This window comes from Panthera pardus, unplaced genomic scaffold (assembly GCF_024362965.1).
Source record: "Panthera pardus isolate Hobbes unplaced genomic scaffold, ASM2436296v1 HiC_scaffold_17, whole genome shotgun sequence".
Taxonomy (NCBI): Eukaryota; Metazoa; Chordata; class Mammalia; order Carnivora; family Felidae; genus Panthera; species Panthera pardus.
Window position 1 is genome coordinate 70,118,241 of NW_026526732.1, and position 23,256 is coordinate 70,141,496.

The window sequence follows — 23,256 nt, forward strand, 5'->3', positions numbered from 1 at the left end:
ATGTAGAGAAGACAGCAAGAGAAGAAAGGAACAGAGAAGAACATAAAAACAACCATAAAATAAGTAACAAAATGGTAATAAGTTCATACCTGTCAATAATTACTTTGAATGTAAATGGACTAAATGCTACAATCAAAAGACAAAGGGTGACAGAATGGATTAAAAAAAAAGACCTATCTATAAGCTGTCTACAAGAGACTAATTTTAGACCTAAAGACCTATGAAAATTGAAAGTGAAGGGATGGAAAGTATCATGCAAATGGAAGTGAAAATTTTTAGCCAGACTCATTAAAAGAAACAGAGGATTCAAGTAAACAAAATTAGAAATGCAAGAGGAGAAATAACAACCAACACGACAGAAATACCAACAATTATAAGAGCCACAGCAATCAGAAAACAAAAAGGAATAAAAAGGATCCAAATTAGTAAGGAAGAAGTAAAACTTTCACTATTTGCAGATGACATTATACTATACATATAGAAAACCCAAAAGACACCACTATAAAACTGCTAGAATGGATAAACAAATTTAGTAAAGTCAAAGGATACAAAATCAATCCACAGAAATCTGTTGCATTTCTATACACTAATAATGAAGCAGCAGAAAGAGATATTAAGAAAACAATCCCATTTACAATTGCACCAAGAATAACAAGATGCCTAGGAATAAACCTGACCAAAGAGGTGAAAGACCTGTACTCTGAAAACTATAAAACACTGATGAAAGAAATTGAAGAGGACACAAAGAAATGGAAAGACATTCCATGCTCATGAATTAGAAGAGCAAATATTGTTAAAATGTCATACTACCCAAAGCAATTTAAAGATACAATGCAATCTCAGTCAAAATACCAATACCATTTTTCACAGAATGACAACAAACAACTCTAAAACTTGTATGGAACTACAGAAGACCCAAAATAGCCAAAGCAATCTTGAAAAGTAAAAATAAAACTGGAGTAATCACAATTCCAGACTTCAAGTTATATTACAAAGCTATACTAATCAAAACAGTGGCAAATCTTACCATTTGCAGCAACAGATCAACAGAACAGAATATAAAGCCCAGAAATAAATCCACAATTATATGGTCAATTAATCTTTGACAAAGGAGACAAAAATATGCAGTGGGAAATAGTCTCTTAAAAATGGTGCTGGGAAAACTGAACAGCTACATGCAAAAGAATGAAACTGAACCACTTTCTTACCACCCCCCCCCCACACACACACACAAACTCAAAATGGATTAAGAACCCAAGTGTAAGACTGAAACCATAAAAATCCTGGAAGAAAACACAGGCAGTAATTTATCTGACATTGGCCATAGCAACATTTTTCTAGATTTATCTCCTGAGGCTTTGGAAACAAAAACAAAAATAAACTGTTAGACTACATCAAAATAAAAAGCTTCTGAACAGCAGGGGGATCTGGCTCACTCAGGTGATAGAACATGAGACTCAATCTCAGTGTCTTGAGTTTGGGGATAGGGATTACATTAAAAAAAATAATAAATAAATAAAATATTAAAAAAAAAAAAGCTTCTGCATAGCAAAGGAAACAGCCAGTAAAACTAAGACAACCTACCAAATGAGAGAAGATATTTGAAAATGATATATCTGATAAAGGGTTAATATCCAAAATATATAAAGAACATATACAACTCAACACCCAAAGAAAGTAAATAATCCAATACAAATGGGCAGATGACACAAACACATTTCTCCAAAGACATCCAGATGGTCAACATCACTACCATTAGGAAAATGGAAATCAAAACCATAATGAGATATCACCTCACACTTGTCAGAATGGCTAAAATCAAAAACACAAGAAACAAACATTGGCGAAGATGTGAAGAAACAGGAACCTTCGTGCATTGTTGGTGGGAATGCAAATTTGTGCAGCCACTGTGGAAAACAGGATAGAGCTTCTTCAAAAAATTAAAAATAGAATTACCATATGATCCTGTAATTCTATCACAGGATATTTACCCAAAGAATATGAAAACACTAATTCTAAAATATATACATACCTCTATGCTTAATGCATCATTATTTACAATAGGCAAATTATGGAAGTAACCCAAGTGTCCACTGATAGACGAATATATAAAGAGGCGGTGTATATATACAATAGAGTATTACTCAGCCATAAAAAAGAATGAAATCTTACCATTTGAAACAACATAGATCAATCTCGAGGGTATAACACTAAACAAAATACGTAAAAATACAAATCATATGTACAATACAAATACAAATACATACATGCAAAATCATAAAAATACAAATACCATATGATTTCATTCATATGTGGAATTTTAAGAAACAAAACAATCAGGGGCGCCTGGGTGGCTCAGTCAGTTAAGCATCCAACTTCGGCTCAGATCATGATCTCACAGTTCGTGAATTCGAGCCCCATGTCAGGCTCTGTGCTGACAGTTTAGATTCTGGAGCCTGTTTTGGATTCTGTGTCTCCCTCTCTCTCTGCCTCTCCCTCACTCATGCTCTGTCTCTCTATCTCTCAAAAATAAATAAATATTTTTTAAAAAGAAACAAAACAATCAGACAAAGAAAAAAGGACAGAAACCAAAAAACAGGCTCTTAAATATAGAAAACAAACTGGTAGCTATCAGAGAGGAGGTGGTTGGGGGGAGAGGGTGAAGTAGTAAAGGGGATTAAGAATATACTTGTCATCATGAGCACTGAGGAATGTATAGAAGTGTTGTATCACTATATTGTATAGCTGAAAGTAATATGTCACTGTATGTTCATTATACTGGAATTTTTAAAAACTAGGACTTCAGAACAGATAGTGCTATTGGACTTTTATACAAGTAAAGTAAGTAATCATACAGGCTACTGATTTTCAAAGGTCCCTATTCATGATGGATGGTCTATAAGATTTAGAGCCTTCATTGTTTTAATGCAAAGCTTGATTCCACTTTAAAGAAACTTGAGTTGCAGTAATAGGACTAGGCAATGTGATAAACTATTTTCAAATATTCCTGCCTCAGAGAGAATAAGTTTAAAGGCTTTTTTGTTTTTGTTTTTTGACAGAGTTTTTATGAGAGGAAAAAAAGTAGACTGGTGGCACTTTAAATTCAAGGGAACAGGAAACAGACACCAGTGGAAACTTTCAGAATACAGAATTGTTTGATTGAGGGTCCCAAAAACAAACTTCACAGGCATCAGTTTTAACCAGGGTACTGGGTGGGGGAAATGGACATGCAGAAAACATGAAAAACACTTTGATATAAAAGGACAAAGTTAATGTAGATTGCATAAAGGAGATGGTGAATGTGAAACATAACTGTAAAGTTACTTGAAGACTAATATTAGTTAGACCATTAACAGAAGTAAAGCAGTTATAAGAACCCATTTTAGAGGTAAGTGAAAGCCTGTGATTTTCTGTTCAAGTACACTTATGCTACAGACAGTTGAAAATGTGTAATTGTGGCAAAGGGCAAAAACAAGATGACTAATGCAGATTTGGAAGTCATTCAATATAGAAGTGCTAGCTGACATCATGAGAGGTACATGTGGGAAACAGAGAGCAGAGAACGTGGCTTTGGCTTTGGCAAACAGGAATGGGAATGGGATTAAAGAGTGGCATGGGAGCTAGCAGATGATACAGAAAAAGGGCAAAGAAAGAAAACAGGAAAGCACATTGCTATAGAAATCAATGAGGAGAGTTTTTTAAAAATCAATAATCAGCATTATCAAATGTCTAAAGGAGTCAAAGTGGGTAAGAACTGAGGAAAGTTCATTAGATCTGGAAAAAGATATCATAATTAATCTTTGAGAAACTCAATGTACTGGGATAATAACAAATATAAAACAGACATGAAGTGATTAAGTGTTAAGATGTCATGGAAAAGAATGATCTGGGCAGAAGAGAAACACAGCAAAATGGTAAGAAATGATGTCCCAGTGTACAAAGGAGGATATAATCAGAGCTAACAACCTGCTGAATTTGAATTTCAAAGGCAGAATGAGGAAGGAAGGAGGGTGAGCAATGAAGCACTTACTGTCAAAAAAAAATGAAAACCTAAAGTTCAAGATTCCAGTGGTTTCTCTTTGGTAAAATTGATGAGAGATCATAGTAAAGTCCTCAGAAGTAGACAATAATAGAAAACATGAGGACTGCAGAAATAAACGAGAATTTGCCTAAACCTCATGTTTCTAGATACTATGTCTGTACCAGGTATGATATCGTCTGTGTATGAAGAAGAAGAAGGGATGGCCACAAGGAGGCTACCCAGTATACTCTCTGTGTCCCTCCCTCCAGCCTTTAGATCCTATTCTCAGTGACACAGACAAAAGCCACCCAGCCCCCCCCCCCCCACCCCCAGTGTTTGATGCCACACTACTTACAGGACGACTTCAAGGGAGGAAATATGTTGGTTTGGGAGATGTGGCAGGGCAGAGGAATGAAAGTAAAGAACTACTTCTCCCAGTGTGTGTGAGGGTATCTAACAATCTGATACACAGACAGTCTTGTGAGTTCTCTCCAAAACCTTGCTGGAACAGGGCCATGTAGAGGGAAGATCACAATAAAAATAAACTGCCATATTACTATCCATTGAGGGATATTTAACTGTTAACTATCCTAGGCCAACATTTCCAGTATAGATGTCCATTGAAAACTAGCTTAATGTGACATTAATAGAAATCCCATGAAAAGGGTTCCCAGGTCAGAAACTTTTAACAACCACTGAATTAAATAAAGTTAAACAGGCTTCCTTACTGCAGGATTTCTCAGAGCCATATTTCTCAATATGTTAATGCTGTATTTTAAATCTCCAAGATGGATTCCTTATTTCCCAGATCTCTGTGACCATAAAACACTTTTTTTTTTCATGTTGCATCTAGAGGGGACAGTGAGGAATTCTTCAGTAGTGCCCATTGATAATAACTCTGGTGCCTGTAGTCTCAGAGCTGGTGCCCTCATCTACCCTTGAGGGATGAAAATCAGTGGGCATAGATCCAACATAATCAGTGGGGAGTTTTTGTCTCTTCCTGGGACAGACAGATATATAGGGTAATATGTGAGGGCCTGCCAAAATATACCAGACCTACTGATCACCATACACTCCTACTGATCCATGAGGGGGACAAAGGATCATCAAAGAAAAGACCCAGGGAGCATCCTTGGAGCAGATAGCAACTACACTAACACTCATCTAGCTGTAAACATTTTGGCATCCTTCACTCATTCAAATCCTCACACAGTTTTAGGAGTATCCAAGATAGAAACTATTAGCCCTATTTACAGAATTTTTAAAAAAACAGAAACAACTGAAGTTCATAAAAGTTAAGGCACCTTTCCAAGGTCATTAAGCTTGTAATTAGAAAAACAAAGTATCAAACCAAAGTGTTCTAATTTTGAGGGCAATGATTTTCCACTGCACTAGGAAAACAAACAGCTTGAGGGAACAATAGTATGTTTTATACAAACAACAGTCCCAAGTTTTGGAAGGAGGAAGGGGAAAATCTTTTGCTTTGCGGATGGTGGCAAAGGGTAGGGGTTTTATCCCAGGCCCTGGCATCAAATTCCAGAATGACATAACTTTGACTCTTGACAGGTATTTTCTCAAGAAGAAGGAATAATGTGTTTTCTAGAAACTGATAGATTAAGACTCAAAGGGAGATTTTTAAAATGCAGATAAATTGTTACATTAAGTTACTGTGGTAGCTTACTACAGTAAGTTACTACTAATAAGTAGTTACACTGAAGAGCAGAAAGCATAAAAGAGGTGGGGGCGGGGAGAAAGAAAAAGGAAAAATGCCAGAACTGGCCAGTAATTCTCATGGGAAAATAATTTGTAATTTGGCTAGAAGCAATATTAGTATCTTCACTGTCTGAATACCAAGGCCCAGGGTATTGGATAATAAAGTGTTCATCCATGAGCAGTTTAAAAGCTTACACACTTGTGGAGGACCCAAAATTCAAAAGGATGACTGCTTAAAAGAATCATGATCTTTATCCATTCATCCGTTGATGGACATTTACGTTCTTTCCATAATTTGGCTATTGTTGAAAGTGCTGCTATAAACATAGGGGTACAAGTGCCCCTATGCATCAGCACTCCTGTGTTCCTTGGGTATATTCCTAGCAGTGCTACTGCTGGGTCATAGGGTAGGTCTATTTTTAATTTTTTGAGGAAACTCCACACTATTTTCCAGAGCGGCCGCACCAGTTTGCATTCCCACCAACAGTGCAAGAGTTTCCCGTTTCTCCACATCCTCACCAGCATCTATAGTCTCCTGATTTGTTCATTTTAGCCAATCTGACTGGTGTGAGCTGGTATCTGAGTGTGGTACTATATGGCAATGAGAAAGAATGAAATATGACCTTTTGTAGCAACATGGATGAAAATGGAGAGTGTTATGCTAAGTGAAATAAGTCATACAGAGAAAGACATATATCATATGTTTTCACTCTTCTGTGGATCCTGAGAAACTTAACAGAAGACCATGGGCGAGGGGAAAAAAGAGAGGTTAGAGAGGGAGGGAGTCAAAACTTAAAAGACTCTTAAAAATTGAGAACAAACTGAGGGTTGATGGGAGGTGGGAGGGAGGGGGCGTGGGTGATGGGTATTGAGGAGGGCACCTGGTGGGATGAGCACTGGTGTTGTATGGAAACCAATCTGACAATAAATTTCATATTTAAAAATAAAATAAAATTAAATTAAAAAAAGAATCATGATCTAAGAAGCAATCTTGAGAATATTACTAGATCTAAAAAATAAAACCTAACAGGGAAAACGTAATATATTGGACTTAAGTCCAAAAGAATCAGCAAGTTCATGATGGGCGTATGTACTAAGTAGCAACCTGTATCAAAAAGAACAATGGAGGGGCGCCTGGGTGGCGCAGTCGGTTAAGCGTCCGACTTCAGCCAGGTCACGATCTCGCGGTCCGTGAGTTCGAGCCCCGCGTCAGGCTCTGGGCTGATGGCTCGGAGCCTGGAGCCTGTTTCCGATTCTGTGTCTCCCTCTCTCTCTGCCCCTCCCCCGTTCATGCTCTGTCTCTCTCTGTCCCAAAAATAAATACAAAACGTTGAAAAAAAAAATTTTTTTTTTTTTTTTTAATTTTTTTTTTTTTTTTTTTTTTTTTCAACGTTTATTTATTTTTGGGACAGAGAGAGACAGAGCATGAACGGGGGAGGGGCAGAGAGAGAGGGAGACACAGAATCTGAAACAGGCTCCAGGCTCTGAGCCATCAGCCCAGAGCCTGATGCGGGGCTCGAACTCACGGACCGTGAGATCGTGACCTGGCTGAAGTCGGACGCTTAACCGACTGCGCCACCCAGGCGCCCCAAAAAAATTTTTTTTTAAAAAGAACAATGGATTTTAGCTTGTAGCCTATTCTATGTGCATCAACAGCACAATACGGCCACAAAAGCTATTACAGATTATATTTCTCACTATAATTGACACTTTAAGCTGCCAAAAATCACAGTGTTTAAAATAATAAAATTGTACTTCATAGTCATGCCAAGGCTGATGAGGTGTTGAATGGCTTTTCTGTGCAGCTCTAGGTCCTGTGGTGACTCAGGACCTAGAGCTGCCTCCACTTTGTAGCTGTATCATCTGAATCGCATGATTCCCAAGGTGAGGCCTTTGGACTATATTGTTATGGATCATACTTGGAGGTGGCTTACATCATTTCTATTCATATTCCATTGGCAAGAATTAGTCACATGATCACATTTAGTAGCACAGGACAAGGAAATGTTCATAAATGTATATTTATTACCTAAGCACTAGCAATCTCTGCCACATAAACTCTAAAAATATTTAGCAAAATATAGCATGCAGAATGAGAGAGGTAATTGTCAGTTTTCTTTGGGGCTCTGATCAGGCCTCACCTGGCACTCAGATACTCAGCTTTAGTCACTCTAAAAAAGATTCTGAAACACTGAACCATGTTCCAAGGAGGACAACAGAACAATGAGGCCAAAATATTATCATATGGGGAGTAGCTATAGGAAATAGAAATAGTTAACCTACTGATGGGTCCAAGGAGACACGGTAGCTGTCTTCCAGCATATAAATGACTGTCACTTAAAAGAAATGTTAAAGTTCTACTTCAAGGTCCCATGTGGTAAAATTTAGCAAGTTTTGTAAAAGCGAGATCTGGCCAAGGACAGAATGCACTGCCTCTGTATGTCATTCTCATACAGAGATGTTCAAGCACACCTTGAATCACCAGTTGCTGATTGCCCAGATACAGTTCACCCTCATTATTCATGGATTCTGTATTTGTGAATTTGCCTACTCACTAAAATTTATTTTTAACCCCCAAATCAATACTCTTGTGCTTCTGTGGTCATTCACAGACATAAGCAGAGAAGCAAAACATTTGAGTTGCCCAACATACATGTTCTCAGCTGAGGTCAAACAAGCTGGCACACTGCCTTCTTATTTCAGCTTTTATATTATAAATACATGTCCTTTTGCAGTCTAGTTAGTGACACGTTTTTCACATTTGTGTGCTTTTTGTTGGTGATTTCACTGTTGAAAATAGCCCCCAAGTGTAGTGCTGAAGTATTGTCTGGTATTCCTAAGCACAATGTCTCTTACAAAGCAAAGAGGAGCATTAGATAATTTTCATTCAGGCATGAGTTTTAGTGCTGTTATCCATGAGTTGAGTGTTAATTAATAAATAATATTTATTAAATAAGGTGTCTTTAAACAGAAATACATATAAAACAAAGTTATATATTGATCACTTAATGAAAATACTGTTAACCGAGGTTCACAGGAACCTAACCTTTTATTTTACCTAGGAGCAAGGGTTTAATAGTTGCTAATTCAATGTTCATGACGACTATACAGAACATAACTACCTCAACTGTGAAAATTAACTTTACAAATTAAAAAACAATAATAATCTTAGCTGACAATTACTGCACACTTATCAAGCAACAGGAATTATAGCAGGCACTCTATAAGGATTGTCTTCTTTAATTTCTATAATAATCCCATGAAGCCAGTAATTTACCCCTTTAACAAATAAAAAATGTAAAGATTTAGACTTATCTAAGGCTCCAGAATTCAAACTCTAACAGCCTTACTCCAAAACCTATAATCTTAATCCCTGCACTGTATGGAGTCTCACTACTTTTCCCACCCTGAACTGGTAAGACTTTTGCCTGAATCACAAACAACCCATGCCTGAAACCTTTGGTGTTTATTATCTCATTTCTCTCCCTCCTTTTTTTTTTTGTGAAAAAAAAAAAATCACACAATAATACTATGAAAGGTTATTTTTCCATTAGACATATATAAAAACTGGGAGCCTATATACATTGCATTGCTTTCCAAGACTCAGATGTACAACATCCATCATCCCTTTAATAGTTCATTGGTAAGAAGACCAAGAACGCTGCCAAACATCCCTCCTCCTTGCAGACCAAAAGAAGTACTCACTGTTTACTTCCACAACAATATCTCTCTCTACCCATAGCCCCACTGCTGCGGTCAGAAGGAAAGGGAAAGAGACTGAAATATAGTACATCAGCCCTCCCTCCAGGTCCCTAGATCACTGAGGGCAGTGCTCTCCCTATGTCCTGTTGTTTCATCTTTCTGGGAGCCCTGAGTAAGGAATGGCGATGTAACCAGGATGTTGAATAGGCAGCATTCACGAAATACAATCAGCAAGGATCTTTGCTTTGCTTCCCACTACACTTTTAAATTTTATTCAGTGGAGGAAAGTTCTTCCTCTCACAGATGCAACCTTGGGCAATACCATATATTTTCAGTTCAATGTCAGATTACAAAATGACCCCAAGTGATGTTAGGTCACAAGAACAGGCTCAATTTGTCAATCAGATTATCTTGTCCTATTTTTCCCTTCCTGTCCCTGTCTTACACTTCCAAAACCTCGTCCCCATCTTACTGTCTTGCCATGGCTATAGTAGGAGAAGGTAAGAGAAAGAAGGTAGAAAGAAAGGTTTTATTTGATAACATTGCAACACATCTTCATGTTCTCTGCGTCTGTCAAGTGTTTAACACACTTATTTTTGAGGCACATTTGAGAACGCCTTGGGGATTCTCAAGAACTGTGATCCTCTGTTCTTGCCACTTCTGACTCAAGCAATGCATCTCCAATCTGTCTGGTCACCAGATTCCTTCTGCAGCTGCAAGGATTCCATCAGTGACCAAAAGTTTGCTCTGTCCACTGAGGTGCCATCAGTCATCCATGCCAACTCTCTCTCGTGCATGATTCATACCATGAAAAATTCTTGTAAATTTTTTATCTTAACAAATTCAGAGTATATAGGCTAATCCCAGTGTATCAGAAACAATTCATTCTTCCAGTGCCAAGACAGCTGGGCAGCCCATCCATCATATTCTAGATTCCCCATGCAGAAGGCAGACACCTGTCCATGGTACCTGGCTAACTTCAGGGGGCACATTTTAAAATCTCCAAGTAGTCTTTGGGAATGCAAGCTGGTGCAGCCACTCTGGAAAACAGTATGGAGGTTCCTCAAAAAACTAAAAATAGAACCACCCTATGACTCAGCAATTGCATACTAGGCATTTATCCACGGGATACAGATGTGCTGTTTTGAAGGGACACATGCACCACCTGTTTATAGCAGCAGTATCAACAATAGCCAAAGTATGGAAAGAGCCCAAATGTCCATTGATAGATGAATGGATAAAGAAGATGTGGCATATATATTCAATGGAGTATTACTCGGCAATCAAAAAGAATGAAATCTTGCCATTTGCAACTACGTGGATGAAACTAGAGGGTATTATGCTAAGTGAAATTAGTCAGTCAGAGAAAGACAAAAATCATATGACTTCACTCATATGAGGACTTTAAGAGACAAAACAGATTAACATAAGGGAGGGGAAACAAAAATAATATAAAAACAGGGAGGGGGACAAAACAAATGAGACTCATAAATATGGAGAACAAACTGAGGGTTACTGGAGGGGTTGTGGGAAGGGGGATGGGCTAAATGGGTAAGGGGCACTAAGGAGTCTACTCCTGAAATCACTGTTGCACTATATGCTAACTAATTTGGATGTAAATTTTTAAAAACTTAAAAAATAAAAAATAAAATAAAATCTCCAAGTAGTCTTGTTGAAGGTCAGAAGCAAGAGCAGGCACCTTCTAACCCCCTCCCTAGATGATAGAGGGGGCAAAGCTCACAACTCATCCAGCACCTTTCTCCAAAGAAATCCTTTACAAAACAACAACAACAAACAAACAAGCAAACCCTGCCTACAAACATCAAACCTCTCAATTCTTTTCAATACGCAAAGTGAGTAAAGGATTGAAAAGTCATAAAACCAGGTTTTAAGCACCTACTTTGAAATTCCAAACAGATGCTCTGTGTCACAATTCATTCTGGTGTCTGATATCGATCATATCTTGGTACCTTAGTTAAGATTCCAATTTAACATTTTGTATACATATATATTCCTTTTTCCCAAGACATAAAATGTATTTTCCAACCACTCAAGAATTTCAAAGGCATGGTTCTACGTGGATGCCATGCCATAAGCCATTTGCAGCTATGCAAAGTAGTCTTTAAATTTTTAAATTTGTTTTGTCTTCTAAACTCACACAATTACAGTAATTGGAAAAATATGAAAGAAAGCAATAAACTTTTTACATAATTATTTCCTAAAGAGATAATGAAAATTCTTCTCTCAAACGTAAACCTGAAGGTTTAACAAGGGATGAAATCCCTCATGTATTGGGTACATGTTCTGCAAAATAAACTAGCACAGCACTTTTATCCAAAATGGCTATTAAATTTTGCCTAGGTAGGTATTGTTTTGACAACTTCTATTTCTCAGGGACCAACTCCATTTTTTTCTCCTTGTTTCAAGGTCAGTGATTAGTTCTTTATCTTCATATGTTTACATTAAAAAAATTCATTAAGGTTTAAAAAGGGCATAACTCCTCAAGTAATTCTTAACCTAGAGTCATTTCTCATTTTTTAAATTCTTCTTCCTTTTTTTAATATGGAATCAGAGCTAATAATTTTTTCTCTTAATTCTTCAGTTTTAATAGGGTCACAAAAAGCATTTGCCCTGACTCTTGCAGAACACAACTATTCTTCTTTCCACATTGAGGTGCTTAAGTCACCTCAGTCCTCTCCTTGTACCTACAGCACATTATTCTCCAACCTAAAGGGTAAAGCCCCTGGAGTTATCAAAGAACTTCAGAGGGCATCTAGATACTAATGAGGCTGGACAAGAGTTCATGAGGCTTGGAGTGGCTGCCTATTATGAAGATGCTTGGATAGTATTATTTAAAACTAGCGAAGTTATTTATTTGAATACACACACAGTAAAAACCTTAGGGAAATACATAAAGTGTCTAGACACAAAGCCACAAGATATAAACCCAAAGACAAATTGAGCTTAATCATGTCACCTGCCTCCCATTTAATAGCTTGTGGTTTGCTTTCCATTACTCAGAACAGGGGTCTCCAAAATAAGGTGTGTGAGCCCAGGGGATAAACAAGATGATTCATAAGGGCCTGAGAGTAAAAAGTTACTTTCACACCTTTTATTTTTAGATACCTAAAATATAAGAAAGTAGTTAAGGATCTCTAATATTTTAAGTACCACTGATTTCAAGGATTTGGCAGTGGAGCCTTCAATCATTCATTTACATGAGCACATTATAACACACTTCAGTTTACATACTCCATGTGACATGGATTTACAGTTTATATGGAATACTTTTACTAAAATAGCCATCACAAGGTGGAAATATGACTTATAGGTCTCTCAAAGAAGTTGTGGATTAAAGAAAATACTAATAAATCCAACGAATAACCAAAAAATGACAAGACAAACATTTCTCCCATTCCCCGTTTGAACTCTCAGTCACCCATAAAAGGTGGAAGAAGCAAGGAGATAGTCACACTTATCATGAGTTTAATTGACATGAGTTTACTTACAAAAATAAGTACAAAATCTGTTCCTTCTAGGCAAAAGTGACAGTGTAAGAGAGAGAAAGAGGAAATAACTTCTTTCCAGGAGAAACATGTGTTTTGGAGAAAGCATTCTGAAAACAAATGTTTAGAATATTTTGTTATATGATTTTTTCTGGAAATGGTATATATTATCTTCAAGAACTGCCGAATCTAGTTTTTTTTTTAATGTTTATTTAGTTTTGAGAGAGAGACAGAGACAGAGCTTGAACAGGGGAGGGCAGAGAGAGAGGGAGACACAGAACCTGAAGCAGGCTTCAGGCTCCTAGCTGTCAGCACAGAGCTCAACGCGGGGCTCAAACCCACAAATCATGAGATCATGACCTGAGCCAAAGTCAGACATTCAACCGACTGAGACACCCGATTCAGTCCGACTGTACCTGGATATTTAAACTCACAATTTCCTAAACTGTTTAAAAATTTCCAGGTGAACAGTTTCAGTGGCATGAACACATTGTGAACACATTGTGTAAAATATGAAAACAATGCACTTTCAATTCATTCGTATATTGACAAGCAGTTGACAGCAGGGAAGGTATAAACATACCAGATGAATTAAAACAAAAACTTTTGCATAATTGGTGGGTAGTTTTGAAAAATAATTTATAAGTGAAACCAACAGTGTACTTCTTCCACTTGAATCCATGTATCTTTGTGAGTTATCATTTTCAGCTGTGATACCATCAAAACTGCATATTAAAGGAAGCTAATCTGGAAATGATAACTTCAAACAGCAGTATCAGTGTTAAGCCAAGATTTTCAAATATAATTAGGCATATTAATTAACATCACTCTCATTAAGCACCATCATTATTATAAGACAGCCAAAAGGTATTATGAATCATTAATAACTAAAATAAAAATTATCCTAAATATTCATTTTACTTTCACTTATCTTTTTAAAATTTCCATATGTGTACATTTTATAATATATACAAATAGTACTAATACAATGTTAATGTAGATAATTTATGGAATATAAATATATTAAGACAAATGCTCAAATTTCTTTACTGAGAGAAAAGATTTTTTTGTGCAAACAAAGCAGAAACCACAGGCTTGGGAGCTAAAGTTCAGGCTTCCTGGTCTGGCACAGGTTTCTCTCATTCTAGCAGCCTCTTTTCCTCTCAGTTCCCCCCTCCCCCACCATTGTGCCCATGATCACCAGCACATGTTTTGGTCAGTCTGACTAGCTATCTCCTAAACACACCAAGCTCTCTCATACCTCTGTGTCTCAACCTAGAATGTTTTGTCCTCTCTTGTCCACTAAGAATTCCAACTTTTCCTTGAATACCTAGACCAAATGTTACCTCTCCTGCAGAAATATTCTACACTCCCCTAAAAATATGTCAGCAAAGAGATCTGGTTTGTGAGGAAAGATAATAAAAGGGGGAAGGATGACCTTGAATCTCAGCTCCGCAACTTGATATCTTGATTTCTAGATAGATATGAGGAAGTACTGAAACTTGTTGATCTTTCCTCTTCTATGAAATGGAGATTCTGCATTGCCTTATAGCAAGAGTTGTCAGATGTTTTCTGTTAAAGGCCAGATAGTAAATATTTTTGGCTTTGCAGACAAAAGAGTCTCTCTTGTGACTACTCAATTCTGCCTTCATAGCACAATACATATGTATAGACAATACACAAGCAAAGTGACATGGCTGTTTTCTAATAAACCATTATTGATAAAACTGACTAGTGGAGGGGCACCTAGATGGCTCAGTAGGTTAAGTGCCCTACTCTTGGTTTCAACCCAGGTCATGATCTCACGATTTAGGAGTTTGAGCCCCATGTTGGGCTCCTTTCTGATAGTACAGAGCCTGCTTAGGATTTTGTCTCTCTCCCTCTCTCTCTGCCCCTCCCCTTCTCTCTCTCTCCCTCTCTCTCTCTGCTCCTCCCCTGCTCTCTCTCTCCCTCTCTCTCTCAAAATAAATAAATAAATAAACTTACAGAATTTTTTAAATGATTAATGGAAATGAAAATAACAAACCAGATGAACTTAACAGATATATTCAGAACATTCCATCCTAAAGCAGCAGAATACACATTCTTCTCAAGTGCACATGGAACTTTCTCCAAAATAGGTCACATACTGGATTACAAATCAGGTCTCAACAGATAAAAAAATATCAAGATCATACCATTCATATTTTCAGATCATGATGCTATGAAACTTGAAACTGACCACAAGAAAAAATTTGGAAAGCCCTCAAATACAAAAAGGTTAAAGTACATCCTACTAAAGAATGAATGGTTTAACCAGGAAATTAATGAAAAAATTAAAACATATATGGGAGTAAATGAAAATGAAAACATGACAGTCCAAACCCTTTGGGATGCAGCAAAGGCAGTCAAAGAGGAAAGTACACTGCAATTCAGGCCTATCTCAAGAAGCAAGAAAGGTCCCAAATACACAATCTAACCTTACACCTAAAGGAGCTTGAAAGGAGCAGGAAATAAAGCCTAAACCCAGCAGAAGAGAAACAATAAAGATTTGAGCAGAAATAAATGATAGAGAAACAAAACACACACACACACACACACACACACACACACACAAAAACAGTAGAAAGATCAATGAAACTAAAAGCTGGTTTTCTGAAAGAATAAACCAAATTGATAAACCCTTAGCCAGACTTCTCAAAAAGAAGAGAGGACCTTAAGAGATAAAATCATCAATGAAAGAGGAGAGATCACAACTAACACCACAGCAATACAAACAATTATGAGAATTCTATGAAAAAATTTATGCCAACAAGCTGGGCAATCTGGAAGAAATGGACAAATTCCTGGAAACTCAAAAACTACCAAAACTGAAACAGGAAGATATAGAAATTTTTAACAGGCCCATAATGAGCAAAGAAATTGAATCAGTTATCAAAAATCTCCCAACAAACAAGAATCCTGGGCCAGATGGCTTCCCAGGGGAATTCTACCATACATTTAAAGAAGAGTTAATACTATTCTTCTCAAATTGTTCCAAAAATAGAAATGGAAGGAAAGTTTCCAAACTGATTCTATGAAGCCAGCATTACCTTGATTGCAAAACTAGACAAAGACCTCACTAAAAAGGAAAATTACAGGCCAATATCCCTGATGAAACTGGATGCAAAAATTCTCAACAAGATACTAGCAAATCAAATTCAACAGTACATTAAAAGAATTATTCACTATGATCAAGTGGGATTTATTCCTGGGCTGCAGTGCTGATTCAATATTCACAAATCAATCAACGTGATACACCACATTAATAAAAGAAGGGATAAGAACCATATGATCCTTTCAATACATGCAGAAAAAGCATTTGACAAAATACAACATCCTTTCTTGATAAAAACCCTCAAGAAAATAGGGATAGAAGAAACATTCCTCAACATCATAAAAGCATATATGAAAGACTCACACCTAATATCATCCTCAATAGGGGAAAACTGAGAGCTTTCTCCCTGAGATCAGGAACATGACAGGGACGTCCACCCTCACCACTGTTGTCCAACATAGTATTGGAAGTCCTAGCCACAGCAATCAGACAACAAAAAGAAATAAAAGGCATATAAATTAGCAAGGAGGAAGTCAGACTTTTACTCTTTGCAGATAACATAATACTCTACATAGAAAACCCAAAAGTCTCCACTAAAAAAAATGCTAGACCTGATACGTGAATTCAGCAAAGTTGTAGGATATAAAATCAATGTACAGAAATCAGTTGCCTTTCTATATACCAATAATCAAGCAGCAGAAAAAGAAATCAAGGAATCAATCCCATTTACAATTGCGCAAAAAAAACAATAAGATATGTAGGAATAAACCTAACCAAAGAGGTAAAAGATCTGTGCCCTGAAAACTATAGAAAGCTCATGAAAGAAATTGAAGAGGACAAAAAGAAATGGAAAAACATTCCATACTCGTGGATCGGAAGAGCAAATATTGTTAAAATGTTGATACTACCCAAAGCAATCTACACATTCAATGCTATCCCTATCAAAATAATGCCAGCATTCTTCACAGGGTTAGAACAAACAATTCTAAAATTTGTATGGAACCAGAAAAGACTGAATAGCAAAAGGAATGTTGAAAAAGAAAACCAAACCTGGTGGCATCACAATTCCAGACTTCAAGCTGTATTACAAAGCTGTAATCGCCAGCATAGTATGGTACTGGCACAAAAACAGACACATAGATCAATGGAACAAAATGTAAAATCCAGAAATGGACCCACAACTATGTGGTCAACTAGTCCTTGACAAAGCAGGAAGGAGTATCCAATGGGAAAAAGACAGAGTCTTCAGCAAATGGTGTTGGGGAAACTGGACAGTGACATGCAGAAGAATAAAATGGGACCACTTTCTTACACCATACACAAAAGTAAATTCAAAAAGTATGAAAGACCTAAATGTAAGACAGAAAACCATCAAATCATATAGGAGAAAACAGGTAACAACCTCTTTGACCTTGGCCACAGCAACTTCTTACTAGACATGTCTCTGGAGGCAAGGGAAAAAAAGCAAAAATGAACTATTGGCACCTCATTAAGATAAAAAAATTTCTGTAGAGTGAAGGAAACAATCAACAAAACTAAAAGGCAACTGATAGAATGGGAGAAGATATTTATAAATATATTTTGGAAAACTCCATTTCTATTTTATTGGATAAAGGGTTAGTATCCAAAATCTATAAAGAACTTATCAAACTCAACAACCAAAAAAACAAATAATCCAGTGAAGAAATGGGCAAAAGACATGAATAAACACTTTGCCAAAGAATACATCCAGATGGCTAATAGACACATGAAAAGATGCGCAAATATCATTCACCATCAGAGAAATACTAATCCAAACGACAATGAGATACCACCTCACACCTGTCAGAATGGCTAAAATTAAGAACTCAGAAACAACGGATGTTGGCGAGGATGTGGAGGAAGGGGAACACTTTTGCACTATTGGTGGGAATGCAAACTGGTGCAGCTATATCTGGAAAATAGTATAGAAGCTCCTCAAAAAATTAAAAATAGAACTACCCTACCACCTAGTAGTTGCACTACTAGGCATCTATCCAAAGGATACAAAAATGCCACTTTAAAGGGGTATATGCACCCCAATGATTACAGTAGTGCTATCAACAATAGCCAAATTATGGAAAGAGCCCAAATGTTCATTGACTGATGAATAAAGAAGACGTGGTATATATACATGGAATACTACTCAGCTATCAAAAAGAATGAAATCTTGCCATTTGCAGCAACATGGATGGAACTAGAGGGTATTATGCTCAGTGAAATAAGTCAGTAAGAGAAAGACAAAAATCATATGGTTTCACTCATATGTGGAATTTAAGAAACCGAACAGATGAACAAGGGGAAATAAGATAAAAACAGAAAGGGAGACAAACTATAAGAGATTCTTAAATACAGAGAACAAACTGAGGGCTGCTGGAGGGGAGGTGGGTGAGGGGATGGGGTAAATGGGTGAGGGACATTAAGGAGGGCACTTGTTGGGATGAGTACTGGGTGTTGTAAGTGATGAATCACTGGGTTCTATTCCTAAAACTAATACTACACTGTATGTTAACTAACCTGAATTTAAATAAATTTTAAAAATAAAAATAATTAATTAATTTCAAAAAATAATTAATGGACCAGATTTGGCTCATGGACTATAGTTTGCTAATATCTGATTTATAGAATTGTGGTGAATATAAAAAGTAACCCGCACAATGTAAGTAAAGCACCTAGCATATAGGGGGTACTTAGTTTATTATGTTGTAGGCCTGAGGAAGCATCAGTATACAAAAACAAACATGATCCCTGCAGGCATGTGGGGGGGGGGTTGATGGATATTAAACAATCACCCAAATTATATAATTAAACCCACCCACCCCCCCAACTCCCACCAAACTTCACTTATTCAGACTTAAGTTGATCACTGTCATCAAAGGTCTATGAAAATCTCTTCTGCTGCCTCTTTGATTTGTCATCGTTCTATGAAGAAAACACGGATGGTGGTATGAGAGTGTGTAGCATGCTCTATGGAAGTGACACTACAACCTCAGAAATGAATTAGCTATGTAAAGGAATAAAAGAGAGAGAGAAGTGTGTTCCAGGCAGAGACCAACATGCACAAAGGCCCTGAGGAGGAAAACAGTTTGGTTCACCTTGCAAAACAAGAGGAAGGCAGAGTTTGTGGGAAGGGGGAGAGTTTGCAGATCAAGCTGGATAGATAGGGAGGGATCAAGAGACCCCATAGGACATGTAAAGTTTTAGGGATTTCATTCTAAGTCCCAAAAGGAAGGCTTGAATATTCTTCAATGATCACATTTGTATATTCAACATATAGATGTCAGTGTGATTAATGTTATTATGTAATTATTAATGAGGGCAGCAGAAATATTTTGTGAACTGTTAATAACTAATAACTCTTTTGAAAATAATCCCTCCTTCAAAGTCTCCCCCCAAACCCCTTTTGACTGTGCCCTCTATTTCCTTCTGGACTATCTGATTCAGGCCACTGAGTTGTTTTAGTCCTGGAATGAAATATGTGGCCCAAGGTGGAGCACAGGACATTATCTCTACCTCTGAGAAGGACACAGAATGGCAGCAGTCATGGGGAGCGTGCATCACTCAAGCATAGCGAGGGCTCACAGCCTCTAGAGCACGAGAAGCCTGACCCTGTCCCAATGCCATGGGCAGCACTGTGGTAGCATTCTGCTCTACATGACTGCACAAGTAAGCAGTGAACCTCAAGTAGGGCCCAGCACAAGGAACATAGGGCGCTGCATGTCATCTCAGGTGAGGCACCTTCCCTGTCCTCCCCAAACCAGGTATTTAGGGAAACAATTGGCTAGGGCTTTGAAGGGGGAAGCAAGAAGTCTTGTGGAATCAGGGGAAATGCAAGCCATGAAACTGTGGTTAATAGTACCAGCTGTACTTCAGTTCCATTAGTGGGAAAAGACAAACATTTGGGTTAAGGCATAAAAGAAGAGGATGAAGAAAGAAAGGTAAATGGAAAAGATGAGAAGAGAAAGAAAGGAAGAGAGACTAACAGACACAAAGAGGAAATGTACTTATGGTCCTCTCTGCATGAGTGTTACTAAGAGGGAAGAGTAACAAAGGAAACCAGACAACAGCATAGGATACCAAGAAATGAAACCCACAATGGGGATAGAAACAGAAACTGAAAGGGGCAGATAAAGATGGACAGACAGAGCCCAAGGGAGAAAAAGTAAGGTCAATATATTTCTGAAGAGCTTTTTTCAAGCTAAATTGCTTTTATCACATCCAGCTGTTTGTGAACATGAGTCAGTTGTTGCCTGTTATCACTGACCTTTACAATTCTGATTATCTACTCAGCAATTAACTAGTATTCCCCAGACAGTCTTAACTCTGCACTAGAGGAGATAGCCACAACAGGTCCCTGGGTGGAGAAAGAGGGGACAGAATCTGCCAAGAAGGAAATTACCATTCTGGCTGCAGAACATTGATGCCGCATAGGCTTCTTGCCTGTGGCTCTAAAAAATAATAATCATACCATACATTTATTAAACTTAAAAAATACTACCATTTGCAACACAGAAATTGTTTTCCTCCGTTTGCCATCCTGCAAACTTAAGACAGAGTTGGGTTAAGTTACAGACTACTAAGGCACAGAGGTGGGAGGTGAGTGCCCTTGGCCTGGCCAAGCCACAGTCTCATTCTCACCCACCTTATCTCCTCAGTAACAAGGTAGAAGGTCTGATGCCTCGCAGGACATCAGCCTGGAAACATTTGTTCTTCTGAACTTTCATTTCAGTACAATTTCTTTGATTCCGGTTTCAGGCAATGAGATTAGCAGATGGTTTCTCCAACACAACGCTGAGATCTTGGCATCTCTTTCAAGCACTATTTTTAGATTCTTCTCCTCACCTCCCCCCACTCTCCCACACACACACACATACACACAAGAGCAAAAGGAATTTGAGGCAGAGAGTGTAGACTTACACAAAGAACTTCAGTGGAGGGGCTGACATGGAGATCCTAAGCCACTGAGCACTCTTCCTCCTCCAGCTCTATCATACTTAAAACATCCAATACTGAACCCCCAGGTTATTGTGCTCCTCATCACTCAGAGAATGAAACAGTTCCAATATGATGAGAAAGACATAGTTCCAGGCTAACAACATATAAATGTCCTAAGTCTAGAGTCATCACATAATTATCCAAATTATAAATTCAAATCATCCATGTATTCTATCAATAATGAGAAATTTGCATTTTTGCTTTTATCCACATAGATGAACAATAGTGCCTTTTTTGTTTCTTTGCGGGGGGGTGGGGGCAGGTAGTAAGGAAGAACAGAAATTAAGCCTACAGTCAATATTGGTTCATATTAAGCAATGATGCAAATACAATTGCTCTGAAACTGGAATAGCTCCAGGATGAATTTCATGGAACTCAAGTAGAAAATGTGAATGGATGTAGGGTCCAAATGAGAAGTATGTTGATAGAAGCTGATGCCAAAGCATCAAACTAGGTCACTGCACCCTTTACCAGACATCATTCTAATCAGCTTCAATCAGCATTCAGTCTGGGTGAGAAGAGGAGAAACCCCAAAAACGTCATTGGTAACTATCTAACATTCCTGAGAGGTATTTAAAATCTTGTTCTTGCCTTCATTTCCATGGAAGTGGGGATGCAAATGAGTTCATGTAAATGAAAAGTATAGTTGGCAAAGCCAGGTTGAGGCAGGAGACCTAATCAATGGCCCCCAGTGCCAGGTGTCAGAGCCACCACCCAGCAAACATGAGGTACCAGAGATACCAGAATGCATTTTCCTGGCCCTCTTAATCTAGTTTCCCAGGCACAGATAAAACTGGTGTCTTAGGTAGAGATGAAAACTATAGTACAGAATATATATAAGGTTCTTAAGAAACACAACAAGTAAGGGGTGTGTACATGGAGGGATTGGGGGTAAACATAGTTCTTCTTACATATCTGTTAATTTAAATACATCATGGGCAGACTTCCCCCAGCTTCCTGAAGGGGGGAAAAAAAGGCCAAATGGATCATTTGTTCCTTGGCCCAGTCATAGAGTAGAAAGCAGATTACAGGAATGAGTGATGTCACTGGTATCCTCCCTTCTGCATAGGAGAAACACAGGATTTACATATTAGTTTATTTATTCCTCAGTAACAACTGCTTAAGGTAAGCACTATCTTTCAGCCCAATTGTACAGAATGGTAAATGTGGGCTTCAAAAAACTAAGCAGCTTACCCAAGTCATGAGCTAATAGGTGGCAGGTAGCAGACAAAAATGCAGATGTTTCTGATTTTAGAACCATGTTTCCTAACTCCTGTCTATACTGCAACACAGAAACTATTCTTCAGTGAAGGAACGGCAATTAAGGTGGATTAGTATCATTGAACTTTGATGAGTATGAGACCTAGTATGTTTTCTGATTACAATGACACTGTTAAATTCTGCCATAACAAAGAATTACTTTTTGTTTCTAAAAGAGAAAACTGTCCTGTTTTCCTCTCCTCACCCTCATCACTTCTAACACCAACTTCCAAGAATTATCACAGACCCCACAAGGTATCACAAGTGCCAGGAAACTGCCCTCTCTTGCCACTTCAAATACCAACTGCAAGTCCAGGTAGTCAGCTGTACTTCTAACTGACCAGCTATAAATTGGAGTTTCCCACAACCCCCTCCTCAGGTTTGATAATTTACTAGAACAGCCCACAGAACTCAGTAAAGCACTTTACCTGTTTATTATAAGATACAACTCAGGAGTAGCCAAATGGAAGAGATGCATAGAGCAAGGTCTTGGGTGGTATTGGGGTGCATAAAGATTCCATGATCTTTCCGGGTGCACCACCCTTCCAGAACCCCCATGTGTTCCCCAACCTGCAAGTTCTCCAAACCCCCTCAGTTAGGACATTTATGGAGGCTTCATTACATAGGCACGATTGATTAAATCATTGGCCATCAGTGAGTAACTCAAACTCCAGCCCTCTCTCTCCCCAGAGGTCAAGGAGTAAGGCTAAAACTTCCAACCTTTTAAAGATTTAATTGGTTTCCCCTGGCAACCACCCCCATCCTGAGGTTATTGAGGAGACTCCCAGCCACTAGTCATCTTATTGGTATACAAAAAGACACTTGTCACTTCAGAGATTCGAAGGGTTTTAGCATGGGCCAGGAAATGGAGGCAGAGACCAAATATATATTTATTATATCACTGTTTGTTTGTTTGTTTCTTTGTTTTACAGAAAACCCATGGTGCTGAACTAAGTTAATGCATA

The 23,256-nt window shown here is 37.9% G+C and overlaps 1 long non-coding RNA gene across 1 annotated transcript in view; it reads right to left on the bottom strand.

Annotated features, from left to right (window-relative positions):
* LOC109263422 (uncharacterized) overlaps positions 1-23,256 on the bottom strand; it is a 580,530-nt gene that overhangs the window by 505,741 nt on the left and 51,533 nt on the right. The window lies entirely within an intron of this gene.